Raw genomic sequence first — 15000 nt, 5'->3', positions numbered from 1 at the left:
TGTTAACACTATCTGACTGTTTCTACACATATTCCCAGATTCTGAGTTAATATTATGCACATATCTCTCAACCTCTTAATTCACACACTCTGGACAAAGCTTGACAATATGGGGGTACAAACAGGGACATATTTTGAATATTGCTCTCATAAACTTGGAGAGTTGCTAGAGTAATAGGATTTGTTTTAATATACATTTTCTGAAGGTTTTAAAGTCTGAAAATCAAATGTATGTCATTATTTAGTTACTACAATTCTGAGGTCATCCCATGGATTTGCCAGGAGGACAGGGGAACAGGTGGAAAAGATGAACCAATTATTTGGATATTATGCAAAAATCTGTACAGTTGAGAGGTATGATTATGCATACAGCTTACTACCACTCCCAGGATTCGAACCATAGCTGTGTCTACTAAAAATACAACAATTTCAGTTTAATCAGTGTGCTATTTGGATACTGTTGTCTGTCTCTTCAGTGTTTTCTGTCTAAGTCTCTCTTGGTTGTACAATTTGATCTTGTACTTACAACAGTCTTATACAGACATTCCTAGACATTTGTTATGTAGCACAGTAGGGGTAACAGTGGTTAACACAACATTATTATTTTGAGAATATAACAATAAATGCCATACAATACCAGAGTAAACACAGGCAGTCCAGAATTTAGAACTTTATTGCCAGGCAGTTACAGTTTTATTCAAATATGACCTATATGGGACTATTACTGTCATTTTGTCTAGTTTATTCAGTACAGCCCATACACAGTTTTTATACTGCCAGGTGACTATATACTACTTTATATTTATTTGGTATGACTACTACAATCAAGATTGTTACTCACCAGCCTCATGACGCAGCCTTTGCAACCTACTAGCATGGGCTTCCTGATACATGGCCCGCTCAACTGCAGCTGTAAGGGAAATAGAGAAATATTTAGATATACCTATCCATCATATACACAGGCTGGACATTAGTAAACACTTAGTGATATAACTACTTACACACTGCTGGAACATCACCCCTCTGCCTTGCTTCTTGGACCCACTCATCCAAGAGCTCCCTCTTTCTCTGCTTCAGGTTGGCATAGTAGTGCTGACCTGCTCACCAGTCCGAGGGATACCAGTGGCACTGGTGAGATTACTGGCGAGATGGTCCCAGGCTTCCACTTTGCCTTGTTACTGGCCCTGCAGCAGTCTCTCATCATGGTTTTGTACCAGGAGTCCTACCATGACCTTGGACTCTTGTATGCCCCAGCACTGTGCACGGAAGCGCATGTCCTCACCAATTCCTGTCATACTGCCTACAGTGGGAAGCTGCAACTAGTTATGAGCTGCATCCCGCCTGTTGGGTTTAAATACAGCCAATTTCCCACACTTTGCCGTGATTGGACAGTTTTGAATATGCTGAGCTAAGCTAAGCTAAGGCCAAACCTGCTTAGCTAAGCTTGGCAGTGCTTAAAGGGGCAGGTATAGCACTGCTTACCAATGAGCAAATCCACTTAGCTAGGCTACTCATTGCTTAGCAGTCATATTTACACAATGGTTACTCCTGGTAAGCAGAGCTGTGCAATGCTTAGCTTTGCTTATTTTTTATTTTATAGACTGTCTACTGTATTGGATTGTTTCATCATTCATTACATATTATAAATTTGTTTACTGTCCCTGACATTCCCCAATGTGCTTTCATTACATTTATTCATGTGTGACTATACTGTATTGAGCAGGTGTGTTTATATGGGGGTTTAACAAATTTATTAAACTGACACCTCACATCTGGACCTACTACAGTACTCTGGTTAATAAATATATTTTATTTAGTAGCTAATTGTAAAAATAAATGTTTATGTACTGCTTTCACGTGTAAAATGAAAACTGGTTACAGTGGGGATGGTTGCTTGCAAAGCATACACTCTAACAACTACACTGTTGCAATACTGTATATGTTGCATGTCTCTTGCTATTTAACTTCTTGTGCTGTTTAAGCTGAACTAAGTGTAGCTAAGCAATGGGGATACCCATGCAGCTATGCTTAAACTTTATTGCATGTTTAAAAAAAAAATTATTTGTTGTGTTATTTTATTTGTATCCTTCAGAATATCCATGCTAATGCTGAACCTGTTATTCTATCAACTTTCTGCTTTGTGGGACGATTGTCCCTTTTGACTTTGTCCACATTCCTTACTCTGAGGGGTTGGGAGGTGTTCGCTATGTGCTTATGCTACATGTGTTATTCTAACAACATTTGTCTGGGTAGGGACGATTGTCCCTTATGGCTTTGACCAAATTTGTTATCCTGACGGAGTGGGGGTGTTATGATCATTCTTGCTCATTTTAAATTGCCGAAAGGCAATTCTGGAGTGCAGAGGACATGTATATTGCAAGAGCTCTGCTCTTAGACACACCCCTTGAGCTCGTACATGGAACCATGTTTGTTTTACAGCACAGCAGCACGCCTTCATACATATGCATGGCACGCTGCCGTGCTGAAAAGGAACAGTCCATGCCATGCAGGAATAACTTATTACTGCACAGCTGCTTGCTGAAATCCAGGGTATGTGGCCTTCAAATGGTATGATTCAGCTCAAAATAGCAAAAGCACTGCAGAAAAACTAAAGTGGTATAAAATCAGCACCAGATATACAATCAGTTAACATGCCTCACACATGATATTCTCAGAATTCCAACACAGAGGTATTTTATTATGCCATGCTCACATATTTAAAGAAGCAGTTTCTATCTAGTCCTGTATGTAGCTTTAAAGGGCTGAAATAGATAAGATTAACAGAGGCATTGCAGAAGCATATGCACAAAGATAACGTGGGTAAGTGGCACATCGGTTCCTGAAATGCTTTCTCTGTGGCTCTTTCATTCGCTGATATCCACATTGCTGATATGTACAGCACATCTTGGTAAGTTATCTGCTTCAAAGAGCACTTTCATTCTCCCATATGGCATCTCATTTCCTCAAGACATATTCAATTAAAAGTGTAGAAGCCAGCCAAGACATTCATAAGATGTACCACAAATACAGGAAATAAATTGCACATGCAGTGCCATCTTAAACAATTTTAATTAGCTTCTTCCTTAATCATCAGATTGATGAGTTTTCATCTTGTTGATTTGAAATCAACAGTGCTGAACTGTGCTGACTGCAGTTTCATTCAGAAAATGCACTTTATATTTGATCACTGGCATTGAATCACTTGGCAGTGGAACTGTATAGTCAGTATATCTACATAAACATGAAGGTGGGCACAGTGGAGCTTCAATCCTGCTAAAGATCCTTTTATAAACCATTTTAAAGACCAGAAGACCTAGCCATCTTTTTCCATCTGGTTAAATATTCAGGTAGTTAAAATATGGAGAAACGTAGAAGAAACATTAGCTTGTGGCCTTCAAATCCTTTCTTCTTTGCCCCTCATTTCTCTTTCAACAGACAAACTTATTAAACCAATTAACCAACCTCTTTTGTCAAACCTCATGCTTCTGTCATCATCCCTTCCATATGTTTATCAATGAAATGCTCCTCCGTTCACCAGACTACTTCAAATATCCACATTCACTTTCAGTAAGTACAGGTCATGAAAAGATTGTGCTTCCTGTTTATTCTTACTAGCCATTAACTGATAGGTAGTAAATTATTTATTTTTTATAAGGGTATTTACTTTCTGTTAGTACTTACATGCAATACATATGCATGTACACACACACACACTCACACACTCACAGCCATATAGTATTTATCTATATATCTATACAGCTGTGTGTGTGTGTGTGTGTGCATATGTGTGTGTGTGTGTGTGTGTGTGTGTGTGTGTGTGTGTGTGTGTGTGTGTGTGTGTGTGTGTGTGTGTGTGTGTGTGTGTCTATCTATGCATTTGCATCACTTTGCTTGCTAAGAAGATTTTTCCAAATCCATATGTACATGTAATGATAATACTTATTTTTATGATCATGTCTTATGGAGAAAAGGCTACTTTTATACAGTATTCAGTACAATACCCTTCAGATATAAATATCTTTCATTTTTAAAAAGTTCTAAAGTGTAATTTTGAACAATAAGCATTATCATCCTTGTGATAAGACCTTATCATTTTTTCTTGTTTTTTACATTCTTTTCTTTCTTATGTCAGAATTTTAGTTTTTGGTCTCATACTTAGTAATATTGTCATTTCTATTGATATCCTACTAATTCAGAAAGTGAAAGCTGTTCTCCAGCATCACATTTCTACTTCCCCTTATGTGAAACAGTTTTAATCAAGAATGACCACTAAAGAAAACGATGAGTACCATGTAGCCTCAGGTGCAATTGTCACCCCGCATGCAGCAGACAGCTAATGTGAGAAGGAAAGAAGAAATATGGGCACATAGGTAGCATGCAGAGTGACAAACATAAGTGTGATTAATTTAAGGAAGGAATATTTACTATTTTTATTTATTTATTATTTCAGTTTGATGACCTGGAAATTCCACTGAGCCATGAAGAGCCCGTTTTCAGTGGAGGCCCGGGGGAAAAAACTCCAGTTAACACTTACAGAGAAAAAATAACATATACAATCAGATTGTTGAGAATGTACAGTGTACAATTAAATAAAATGTGATAACAAACAATAGATTAGCAGAAAAATCGGGTCTATATTATCACCTCAAAGATACACAATCACGAATACCCATTGATCGACACATAATTGTCGAACGTCCTCTTCACCGAACATCCACATCATCGATTTCTTTCCAAGGGAAAGAAATCGGTAATCCAACAACCCACAACACAACATAAAAAACACTATTAAGTGGGGGGGCTTCCCCCCCTCACACCCGCCAATATGGGTGGCTGTGCCCCCACACCCTAACTAAATATACTAACTCCAAGATCGCACTACAGTGGGGAAAATGGCAGATTTAAAATAATGGCCAACTGATTTCTTTCCCTTGAAAAGAAATCAAAATCAGTGATGCAGCTGTTCTCTCAAGATGACGTTCGACACTTATGTGTCACCTAAAAGGTACTCGTTATATTGTACCTTTGATTATTTAATATAGACCCAAGAAATACAGCATTCAGTGCAATAAATGATATTTTTGATACAGACAAGTGATATGTAGAAGTACATATGAAAACATGGGTTCAATAGGTGACTGTCTCATTTGGGTGTAGTGGGGTGAGCATGGAAGTAGTTGTTGCAGAGAGGGTAGAGAGGTAGGAGGATAGAGGGGAATTTAAATTGGTGAGTGGGGTGGACATATCCATTTAGTAGTAAGATACAAGAATAAGAGAGATTTGAAAGTAGTACGGTCTTAGGTATTTCGAAGAGAGGGTGGGAGAGAGTTCCATAGTTTTGAAATAGAGTAGGAAAGTAGGAGGTGGCCAGTGGGTCATGATGGTTTGTGGATCTGTAGGAAGTTTTGATTTTCTGATCTGAGTGAGCAGTTACGGATGAAGGGTTTTCATGTGGTAGAGAGAGAGGGGCAGCTGGTAGGTTTGTGGATAAGCTTGTGGGCATTAGTGAGTTTAAGCAAGATGAGGTAATTGGAAAGTTTGAGCCATTGTAGAATATGGAGAGAGAGGCAGTGGTGGGAGGAGTTTTTAGAGTTGGTAGCAAATTTGCTTATTTTATTATAGCAAGATTCAAGCTTGGATTGTAGACTGAGTTGGAGATTATTTAACAGGGGGTGACATACATTAGAGAGGGGAGAAGGTAGGAAGAAGCTAGGGGTTTTCTGGTGGAGGGGAAGAGGTAGCGGTTATGCCTGTATAGGAGTCCTAGTTTTTGTTGTTTTTTTAATGGCGGATTGAATATGGGTGTCAAAATTTAGATTCTTGTCGATGACGATGCCAAGGAGTTTGGTATTAGATATGATTTCAATTGGGATGTTATTGCTACTGAGTATTGAGAAAGAGTTTGTGTCTGTTGGGGAGTTTCTAGAGGGGGAAAAGATCATGAGTTTAGTTTTATTAGAATTAAGGGTAAGATGGTTATTTTTCAGGTATATATCACGAAATCGAACTTCCAAAATGTCGAACACCATAAGTTTGAACTTGGAAGATCGAATTCGGATAACATCAAAACTTCAAAACAGTGAATTTTTTCCCAGGGAAAAAATTCGCTGTTCCAAAAAAAACACATAACACGATCACACCAAACACCTTCAAAACCTACACTAAACCTAACATACACCACTATCTATGCACTATCCTTAACCCAGCCCTAACCCTAAAGTCCGTCACTACTGCACACTTACCTGACCCGCACCCTAGCCCTAAAGTCCGTCACTATCGCACACTTGCCTGACCTGCACCCTAACCCTAAAGTCCGTCACTATCACACACTTACCTGACTCATGCCCTAACCCTAAAGTCCGTCACTACCCATTCGTACACTTACCTTGACCTGGTCCAAAAATGCCAACACTGCAGAAATGGCCAACCAAATTCTTTCCCTGGGAAAGAATTCAGGTTTCCGCGGCTCTGACATTTTCCACTTTCGAACTACCAAGTTCGTCCTTCCGGTATTCGGCATTCTTAACATTCGATTTCATGATAGAAACCCTTATTTTTCATCCTGGATTCTGTTTTAGAGAAGGCTAGCTGAGGTTTTAGAAGTAGGTTGGAGGGGGAGTAAGCAGAGCAGATGCTACTTGAGTCATCTGCATATTGGATAATTGATGAGTCAGGGATGGAATGGTGAAAGTTGTTCATAAATATATTGAAAAGTAGTGGGCCTTGTGGGACCCAGGTCGGGGTGTTTTGAAAGGTGGAGGTTGCAAATTTCCATTGCACAGCTTGTTGATGTTCAGAGAGGTAGCTTGAGAACCAGGCCAAGGTGGAGATGGAGAGGTTGAGAGATGAGAGCTGAGTTAAGAGTAGAGGGTGGGTGTCAAAAGCTTTGGATAGGTCTAGGAATAGGTAAGATACAAGTTTTCCAGAGTCACATGCTTGACTTATGGTTTCAAGAAGGATATGAGGGCAGTTATGGTACTGTGGCCAGGGCAGAAACCATGTTGAGTAGGGGTAAGAAGATTGTTTTGGGTAAGATATGACATGAGTTGAGTATGAATACATTTCTCCAGGATTTTTGGAAGGGGGAAAGAATAGATATAGGTCTGAAAGTGGAGGTATCAGTGTTTTGCCTCCTTTGTGTAGTGGGATGATGTACACATGGCACCAGATGGATGGGATGTATGCCTCTTGGATGGATCTGTTGATTAAGATAGAAATGGGAAGGGCTATACTGTCTGCAAAGAGTTTTTGGAAGGTTGTAGGGAGATTATCAGGTGCATTCTGGCTAGGTTCTAGTTGGAGTAGTAGATTATTTTATAGTATATGTCGGGATGGGTTCAAGTTTGAATGAGGGGGAGGGAGGAGAGTGGTAGTTGTGGTTGGGGTATGGAGGAGCTGATGTTGGGGGGGGTAGGGAAAAGAGGAGGATAGTTTGGTTATGCAATCTATGAAGACGCTATTAAATTGAGTTGCAATGTCCAGGTTGGTAAGGTTTGGGCGTGGGCAGGGGTTCTCTTTGTTTCCTAGGTGGAGGAGAGAGGAGATAGTGGCCCAAAACATTTTAGGGTTAGATGAGTGGTTGATTTGAAGTTTGAAATAGTATAATTTATGATCTCTGGTTGTTAGTTTTTTTTTATAGAGTTACAAAGTTGTTTGAATTCTAATAGGTGATTGGGTAGTCTGTTTTTTTTATTTATCTCTTTGTAGCATGGCAAGTTTGGTGTCTTTGGACAGCCAGGGGGAGGTATTGGCTCTAATTTGTCTGGTTCTTATAGGGGCATGGTTGTTGAGAGTGTTTATGAATGTATCATTGAAGTAGATAGTGGCACTGTCCAGGGGTAGGGTTGTTAGGGGGGACCAGTAAGTAATTCTTATGCACTCAGAGAAAGTTTGAGGGTTGAAGTGAGAGAGATTGCATGTGTGTATGTAGTGGTGTTGCTGGAGAGAGCAGGGGTGATGGTCAGTGAAAGCTAGAAGGTGGTCGCTTAGGTGGTCTGGGAGGATTCCAGAGCTTGAGATAAGGTTGGGAAGGGATGTAAGGAGCCAGTTGATGCTGGTGCCAGAGGACTCATCTTTGTTTGGCCTGGTAGGGGAGTTTATAAGTTGGGTGAAATTGAGGAGATTGAGTGAGTGAGATGGGGCTGGTGTATTTATTGAGGCCCAATTTATGGGTTTCATTTTTTATATTGGACAAAAACAGGATAGGATATCATCTAGTATTGGGATATTGTTACCAGGGGGTGTATGTATGTATATATATATATATATATATATATATATATATATATATATATATAAGGCAGCTATAGATATGGATTTGTGATTGTTTAATTTTAGTAGAGCAGTGGTGATTTTAGCATGGCCAAAGTTAGGGATAGGATTGGTGTAAGGAGTTATAGTATAGGTGGAAGAGGAGATTATGGCTACACTTCCACCATTTCTGTTAAGTCTATCATTACAAATGATTTGGTAGCCAGGTGGGAGAATTTTGTTGTCCTTTAAGGAGGGTTTAAGCCAGGTCTCTGAGATGGCAGTTATGTCTGGATGGTTATGGTGAAGCCATGCATGTATGTTAGGGATTTTATTTCTTAGGCTTTGGGCATTGAACATGGCAAGGCACACATTGATTTAGTGGTGTGAGTGTGTGTGTGTGCTGGGAGTTGAAGGTAGAAGCTGTTGGGTGTGGGCCCTGGGTTTGGGTAAATGTCTCCAGGGAGAGACAGAGTAATCTGAAGAAAGATGAGTGAGAGGTGGTTAAGTGTGGTTGTGCAGTATGAGTGAAGGGATGGGAGTGGTTTCTTCGAGTGTGGGTTTAGGGGTATATAGTGATTTTGAAAGATGGGCAGTACTGTATGTTTGAAAAGTAGAGTTGGGTTGAGTGGGTATAGTTCTTGTGTTATGAAGGTGAAAGGTGGTGTGTAGGCACTTTGTATGGTATATGTGAATTGTGTAGGGGATGTGTGGTTGAGGAGAGGTAGTTGTGTGAGATAAGTGAGATAGTTTAGTGTGGTAAGTGTGGTTATTAGGATTAGGACAAGGTATGGGAGAGTAGTCCTAGTGCAGTGTTGGGTGAAGAGTTCGAGAGAACAGTGAGTGTGGAGGAAGTGGTCAAGTATGATAGGTGGACTGGAGAAGGGGGTGTGGCTTGGCTGAGATAAAAGTGCAGGTAGTGGGGGGTGGAAAACGGGGACAGGGCATGGGAACGGAGTGAGCCAGCAAAGCAATCGGACTGGGTTAGAGCCCCAGCAGAGGAGGTGAGTGAAAGACTATCAGTGAATATTGGATTTGACTGTAGGTGGTGGCTGGTCGAGGGAATGAGGGAACAGATTTGGTGAGAGATATTGCTCTTTGCTTAGATTAACTAGAGTTAGTGGTCACTAAGGTTGGGTGATAGGGTAGATTCAGTAAAGTTTAAAATACAGGCTAAATATAGAGTGACTGTGTAGTTTTTTATGGCCTGTAAGCAGCTGTGCAAGTACAGCTAGGCTAAAGCCGTTATTTAGGGAGAGGTGCTAACCAGATCCATTGCTGTAAATGGGCATCAGGGTTCTATAGGGTATATGTGGGTTGGGAAGGGTGAGTGGAGATAAGGGGAGAAGTGGATGCATCCTGCCAACTTGTGGTAAGATACAGGTGGTACAGTAATGGAGTAATGGGGGATAGGTTCCCTGTGAGTGTGCATGCTATTGGAAACAGTTTAAAAGAATGGCAGCAAAAATATTATTTGTACAGGTAAGGTGAGGTTTAGGAAAACACTAGCTTACATGTGTACTCAGTAACAAAGCAGAGATTAGGTTATTAAGTAGTTTGTGGGACAAGGTTGCAGGGAGAAAACTTTGGGTGTTGATCTTGGCTGGAAGGGGCTTGCAATTCCATTGGAGTGAGCTGGAATGGAATGAGAAAGTAAATGTTAGCAAAAAGGAGAGCAGAGCTGTGAGCAGACAGAAAACAGGAGGTGAGCAGAAATGTGGATGTTTGTGTGGTGGTGGAATGAAAGTGATGAGTGATGAGAGTGGCGGGAGTGTAAGGGGAAGATGGGATAGCCTAGATGAGAGTATGTGAGCTGGTATGGGTGGCTGGATTGCAGCAGTGTGGGTTTAGAGGGTGAGCTTCTGAAGTGGAAGTAAGTGGGTAGAAAAAGGGGGAAGTCAGTTGGATGTAGCAAAATAATAACACAGTAACCTTAGGTTAGATGCAGTGATATCACACTCTATGCATTTATATTTGATTAAACAAGCAAGTCAGAAAAGATACCAAGTGTATGAGATGCCGCTAGGCAAACACATTCCAATGACTGCGAGTTAAACAAGCTCTACTGATAGTATGTTGCCAGCAGTGTCTAAGTATTGCAAATGCATCTAAAGCAATTCTACATATAGCTAGCAAGCTGAGCATGTAAAATATGAAAATCACTTTCAGGAAAACATTGTCAGCATGTGACCTCTGTGCGAGCAGAGGCAGCACTCTGTAAAGCAGCTGTTTCTGCTAGCACAGCATACAAGCTTTCAGATAGTTTTAGAATTTCAGCTGTTATTGCTAGCACGGCACACAAACATTCAGTTAGGTTTGGAAAATAAGCCGTAAGTGCTAGTATGGTGCACTAATAATTAGTTGTAGGATTACAGCCGTTACTGCTAGTACAGCGTATAAGTCTTCAGCTGGTATTAGAACTACAGGAACACTCAGTACTGTGTACTTGGGCAAGGAGTTGATCAGCTGTAATGTTAGTTAGAGCATATATAACTCTCAAGTGTCATATATTAAGATACACTTGGGATGTGAGCAAACATTAATACATTTTTGATTTTGATTGCAGCTAACAATAGTATAGCTAAAAATAGTTAAAAAGTAGTGAACTAAGAGACCTTAAGCCTACAGAAGTAACAATGTATCTCATTGTTTTTTTTCTAGAAGCAAAGTAGAAATGCAAATAACAATCTTCTGAAAAGCTATACAAGTGGGCCTGTATGACATTGCTGGGATGTTGTTGAAAATTGCTATGTTCCACCAGCAGTACTGTCTGGACCCAGTCTACTTTGCTCCATGCTGCAAATTATGTAAGGGTAGTGTTCTGCCAGACAGACAGAATGATCAGTCCTATCATCAGTACCTAATTATTATTTTCCAGCCATACCGTACATGTTGGCCAAGATGACATTGTACAGAAGTCTAAAGCTTTGGAACTGAAAATGCCTCCTAGACATATAATTTCTCTGGAATGGTGTGTAGGCCTAAAGTATAAGTCCATTCACTGCATCTTTAACACTGCATCTGGTCTGCACACTCTTGTGAGCAAAATTTTAATCTGTCCTGTCTGTTCACCCTGATTAACTCTATTCTTGACCCGCTTTACAGGTAACAGAAGACAACATGGGCAGTGTTGATTAGTTTAATGTATACAAAATAATACAAATGATTACTTTAAAACTGTGTGTTAATGTGTACAGTTCTGCACTACAGTTAAATTCACTTTCAGTAATTCAGATGGGGAAAACATGGTTGATAGGTAAGGCGGTATACTCAAGTCCATGCAAAATCCCATGCATCTCTTTTTTGGAACATTGCTTTCATAATTATGTTATACTTTCTGCTCTATATTTTATTTTATCTACACTGTTAAATCTATATAAAGTCGGCATAATCATAATGTTGTGTCACACTACGGCTAAGACTGAAATCTGTTCTTCTGGGTTTGCCTACCACTGGGAAAATAAATCATAAATAAATACTGCAATAGTCAAATTTGTGTGTTCCATCATGACAGCCAATGCTGCCTTTCAGTGAACTTTCCATACTAATTATGTTTCCAACAGACTTTGTTCGATTTGCCATAAAGTCACAGTCAGACATTCTCACAATGCAATACATCACTGATCCACAGCTCAACAGGTACTGCTGACGCAATAAAAAATCGTCACCTTCTTTTAGCCATGCAAGCTGACAGTACATTTCCAACAGGCATGTGCTTATACCAAATACAACCCCTCTTTGTTAAAGTGTGGTGACTTTTCTACTGAAGTCTTCAATGCAACATAGCACACTGCTCCCAAACACACTCATGTGAGTAGCTTTGTTCAAAAGATTGATCATATACTTCAGTTCCTGCCTCAGCAAATATTCTCAGGAGTCAGTCTAGGGGTCACATGTTTACTCTCCCTCATATGTACATAGAGGAGGATCAAGCATATCTCAAACCGTGCATTATATATTAATTGAATGTTATATGATTTGGTCTTTTCCAATAGCACCACCACACACATATATCAGAGGAGAATGCGTCGTTTTATGGAGCAAGTACTAGTATCTGTTAATGAAACCATCCCAAACTATAGTACCTCAACCATTTAAACAGCTGTTTCATTACGTAATTGTGTGGAACAGTGATTTACTCATAAAGGCTGCTTCATCAAACATAAAAAAGTAATTTTATTTTTAGCTATCACTGTGCATCTAGACATTCCTCCGTTAAGATTCTTTATGCGTGGTTTGCCCTTTGAGAAATACATCTTTTGCCACAAAGCTTAATTTTTTTACCTGGAACTGACTAACAAGCTGATTTTGAGAACTCTTAGGACCACCTCTTAGAGATTAAGTAAAGAGTTAGTGTTGCTGTTTGTCCAGCTGAAAGGAGAGGTAACTCCCATTGGTCTAACCATTTTTACAGTGGGCTATTTCCCATGCTAGTGTCCTAATCAGACTCTTTTGTAAAGAGTTGTTTTACATTGTGCTAATCAGACCAGAAAGGAATATACTATTGTTATCAGTTTGTCATCTGGGAGCTGACAATTTATTCAAAACACAGTCTCCGCTCCTATGAAGCACATTTGCTAGAACAAACATGGTTCTCCCTTGGCTATACTGTTAATTACATCTGTACTGTACCCCATAGTACACTTATGCCTTCTTGTGGAACTGTTCGCACTAAAATGATACACTTCTGTAAAATTGTGGCAATGTGGGCATGGGTGTGGTTTTTAAGTGCAGGGGTGTCTTTTCAGACTTGGACAGCTTATTCACAAAGACAGGCAGACAGCTTGAGGTTGGATGACATATGAGAAATAAGTACGCTACTAAAGAAGAAAGACCGATAGAAGCTGGAGACATTGAAGTCAAACACATTCTGTTCTTTTATTTTATTTTGTTAACTGTGTAAACAAACTGGTCAAAAGATCCTTTTCAGTCATGAATAGGCTAGTTATACAAGTACAATAAATAGAACAGTCATCAGAATCTATACATTGCTACAAGTATATAAATGCAACAAATAGCAGAATATGAGCTTTGTGATCACATATCAGAATGTGAACATTTGAACAAGTCTAAAATGATAAATAGCAGGATATAAGCATCATTAATGCACACTAAGAATAGAAAACACAGCATACTTATATTATACAATGAATTACATAAGCAGAAGTGAAGAAAGTCTGTGGAGATATTAGTTTATACAAAGTCTGGTATGTAAAGAGGTATAGCAATCTTATAGCTGCTAGGAGCAGAGCACTAACATGAACAACTCAATAGTCATATATCAAAACATATTAAAACTACAAAAAAAATTTTCACTGTATAATATGCTACCTATTTTTTAAAAAGTTAACCAAAAGGAAAAAGGCATCATATTTTTTAAGCCCTTACTGATGCATTCAGGCCAATAAAGCCAAACCTCATTAGCTGTAGACATGCCATCTCTCGCAGTCTTTTTTTTTTTTTTTGGACATCAGACTTGTTTTTAAGTTCTTTTGTTTCTAAATTATGGCTAAACAATCCTTTTATGTTATGGCTATCAGGTTTGTTTTTAAGCGGTGTGTTTCCAAATTATGGCCAAACATTTCACTTATACTTTACCAAAAAGTTCAGGAATATGTGCTAAACTTGGTATGCCTACTTCTAGTGGGGTTTTGCCATGTAGCTGAAATGCTTGTTTATCATTAAGGGGTCATTTGTATATATTTCATAGGCCTCCATTACAAGAGATTTAAGGTATTACACAGTGAAAACTCTACCTGGATCTTTCTTGTAGTTTTAATATGTTTTGATATATGACTATGGGGTGGTCCATGTGCAGTGTCATCTGCAAACTTAGTTTGCCATAGACTATTAAAATGTACTTTGACCTTTGAGAAGTAAATGACAAGGAGGAGTGTCACAAGGATTGAACCCTGGGGTAGTCATCTAGTGACAGATTTATTTGTGAGAAGGTCATGCCACATACTGTAATTTCCTCAGTTCTATTTATTAGACAATTTGCTATCCAATGAGTTACATAAGGGACATTTAACTTGGTGAGTTTATCAATGATTCCTGACTGTGGAATGATGTTGAATGTTTTTGGAAAGTCTAGATATGTGGTGTGTACTGACGTGCACTCATTCATTGGTTCAGTAACCTTTTCAAATAAGTCAACCAGGTTAAGTACGCAGGATGTTCCCATGATAAATCTGAACTAGATTTGGTCAAGCATTTATAGGTTGCCTCTCTCCTTATTTATTAATTTTGTGATAATCTTTCCATAGCCTTACAGATGACACTGGTTAGGCTCATGGGTCTGTAATTACCTAGGTCATCTGATACCCCAACCTTGTGCAAGGGAATGACAGCTGCTGTCCTCCATTCATCTGGCATGATGCCTGTTTGGAGAATGATACTGAATAGCCTCTACAGGGGGCAAGACATTCCTGTTTCAGACTGTCCAGAAGGTACTCTGGTCTTCCAGTCCCGTGGAAGTATTTTTTTCGCCTTGGATAGTGATTTGAAGACTTACTTTTGGGAGATTTGAGAGGGTGAAGTAGATAGGAGTATGTGATTTGGGAATATCAGATGGCAGAGAGGGGTGAAGATTTTAAGATAAATTTGTCTGCTAGTACTTATATCTTCTTGATCCACATATGCCATATAATTTATTAGTTATGTGCAGTGCTGTCTATTGTTTCTGAAGTTCCTGACATAAATAAAGATAGCTTTGTGATTATCCTTTGCCTTGGTGGTAGTTTTTAACTCA

Source organism: Protopterus annectens, chromosome 2.part0, assembly GCF_019279795.1.
Source record: "Protopterus annectens isolate FY-2018-M chromosome 2.part0, PAN1.0, whole genome shotgun sequence".
In the NCBI taxonomy this organism is placed as follows: domain Eukaryota; kingdom Metazoa; phylum Chordata; order Ceratodontiformes; family Protopteridae; genus Protopterus; species Protopterus annectens.
This window is presented reverse-complemented; position numbering follows the sequence as displayed.